A 3,030-nucleotide genomic window follows, 5' to 3' on the forward strand; every position below is an offset into this window, starting at 1 on the left:
GGTAAAATAGCCAGTATATCTTAAACGCGTTCATTGCTTTTTATAATATGCACATCAAAAAATATATAAATGCATTAAATCTCAACATTTCAGAATTATTTTTGTTTATAATTTCGTTTTATGGATGGTGTAACGGTTGATATTTTGTTCAAATATATTTTGTATTATATTTCCTTATATTTATTTATTTTTATTTTCCTACATTTTATTATAAGTTTTAATATTTCAAACTATATTTTGGAGTGATGTTCTATATATAATGATAACAACGATAATATGTACTAAATAATAATTACAACAAGATTATTTGCACAGAGTTATTCCCGAACTTCGTAAGACGTTTCAACTTCATTACTATAACAAGTAAAATATTGCCTACCTAACTTTGATTAAATTCTGTGAAAACGGATGAGAAATGACAGCCAATTGTTCGCTTGGATAATATTATTTTTTTTATATTACACGTCCTATTATTATAGTTGCACCCTTATGACGCAATTTATTTATAATGATAAAAGTTAACAATAACAGTAATAATCATAAAAAAGTTTAAAAACTATAGACATTTAATAATAAGAAAATTCAATCAATTCTGTTCGCTTTCAGTGAAAATGTAAAGTGTATAGTAATTTTTTTATGTTTTTTTTTTTTTTTTAAAGTGATCTTTTAAATTCAATAGTTTAAATATTTACGTACCGATTCGGCAGAAACTTTACACATTTGTGTACACTGTAACGAAATTGCAATTTCAATGTACAGCGCAAATAAAAGGAGCTGATATCGGATTATTAACTCTCGCACATTTTTGAAGTATCTAATCTGTATATAAAAACAAAATGTATAGTATGAACCTACATAGTATATGGATAAAAAGCATACTATAAATGTATATACATAACGCAGATATCTTTATGCAAATGTGTAAAATACTTCTGTTGGGCGGTGTTTGTTTTTCGTGCTCCCCGGGGGTCCTTTGCGGATGTCATCATTTCAATGCTTTTTTATTTTTTTTAGTTTTCACGCTCGGTAGCGACAGATAGTGCACAAAGTAAGCGTTCAACTAAGTCACACACACTTAATTCACTTATTTGCCGTGTACAGTCAACATAAAAATAAAATTACTCGAAATTCTCTGCGTAGGTACCTACAAATGCACACAGCAGACAGCCTCGACAGGTCACATCCCATTCCTTTATACGTGCTTATTATTATTATTATTTTACCTCTAAACTTGAAATTTTACATAACTGAATGGAGTATATAGTTTAATTAACTTTTTTTTTCTTTTTTTACAATTAATTTTTTCTTAACTTCTTTATAACTACAGCGCCAGACAATAGAAATATACCTATCATGTTGATCATACCGTGCGCGGTTTCCTTTGTGCTGTCGTCACGCCTATTATCACGAGATCGGCAAGAACAGCACCCGTTATTTTATTCAGGTTTTGTTTAAATAATATACAATATTATGTGTACCTATAACTTATTGTTTATATAACCTGTTGCGGCCGTCTGACAACCCCGTCCATGGGCAGGCTGCACATGTGGGTTTGTTGCGGCGTTCAAATGAGAATTATTTGCCAGACAACCGGTGCATGTTCGTTAAGGACGATATACCTACCTATATACCGTCAACTGATGCAGAAATAATTTGTTGGCAAACCACGAGAATACCTATTAACATTGGTAGGTACCTCTATATATAGGCTATTATTATAGGTACGGGTTTTTTTTCTTCGGAACAGTATGACGGATTTAATATTATTTGCCACCGTTTTATCAGCAATTTTTGTGCGACGATTGTTTTCCATGTATTTTATAATAAATTCTCAATGAAGTGGTCGAGATACATTTTGCTACCGAAGCACTCGTTATTATAAATAATAATGTAATTAATGTGCCGTTTGATGTAGGTAAACAATATACGGGAAAAAGGATATTTGCAGTGCCAGAAAATTCGGGGAAGTTTCCTGGTTAAAATAATAAATTAGAAAAATGTCACTTATAGAAATTTAATTACATGATGTAGCATCAAATATCATGTAATAAATATTATTATTATTTTAGTCTAACATTATTACATTTTGTGTGAGTGAGTGAGATTTCATAATAATATCTTTTTAATTATAAATGTTTCTCTCAAAAAGTTAATTTTAACATTCAGTGTGCACTCATAATTCTTCTTTAAATACACTCAATAATTCATTTGAAAATTTTCAGGAAAATTGTATGCAGCTAAAAGATTACAGAATAAGTAGTATTAAGAAAACCAATTACCTACTCACTTGAAGAAAAAGACGAATTAAGCACAACATCATTATAAAATTAAATTCATTAATTATTTTTGTTCGTGTGATCCAAGTATAAAATAATGATAAAAAATAATAATTCTTGGAATTTATACTCTAGTTTGATAATTAGAAGAAAAAAAACGAGTTCACATTTTTAATAAAGTTTGGATGAGAAATTATTGGTTTTATTTTTATTATTTTTTATTTTTGTGTTTTTATGTCAAACTTTGAGTAAAAAACCAAGTTCAGGGTGACTTATATTTCGATCTGGATTGGTTGTGTAATCATTGTTACACGCTTCCATGAAGATGTAATTTTCATTTTTACTTTATTATGTAAGTATAACGAAAAACTAGAGATAAATATTGAAGAAATTAAAAAACGTCAGCAAATTTGGTTTAAACTTTAAACAAATCTCCGTTCATTTTAAGATTCTAAGCGATAGAGGTACTTATTAATATGTAGGCACTTAATTTAGAAGGACAACTATTATTATTCTTAAATTGAAGGATAATTGAGTATAGTTTAGTATAGTTTTATTTGAAAATTTATAAGTTTTATAGCTTCAGATATTCAAACAATGAATAACGGTTTTAGTTATTTGGTTTTAAATCAAAAAATAAAAAATTCCCTCTTTGGGAGATTCAACTTTTCACCATTATGTTTATTATTTTTTAGTATACACAATATCAAATTTTCAAAATATTTAAATTAATTTTAAGTTATTTTTACCACGA

At 28.1% G+C, this 3,030-nt stretch overlaps 1 long non-coding RNA gene across 1 annotated transcript; it reads left to right on the forward strand.

Moving 5' to 3' along the window:
• Positions 1-229: 229 nt before the first annotated feature.
• On the forward strand, positions 230-2,292 carry LOC107885181. Its single transcript, XR_003838611.1, has 2 exons — positions 230-1,688; positions 2,223-2,292. It is a non-coding gene; the product is annotated as an uncharacterized LOC107885181 (long non-coding RNA).
• The last annotated feature ends 738 nt before the right edge of the window (positions 2,293-3,030 follow it).

Source organism: Acyrthosiphon pisum, chromosome X, assembly GCF_005508785.2.
Source record: "Acyrthosiphon pisum isolate AL4f chromosome X, pea_aphid_22Mar2018_4r6ur, whole genome shotgun sequence".
Classification (NCBI taxonomy): domain Eukaryota; kingdom Metazoa; phylum Arthropoda; class Insecta; order Hemiptera; family Aphididae; genus Acyrthosiphon; species Acyrthosiphon pisum.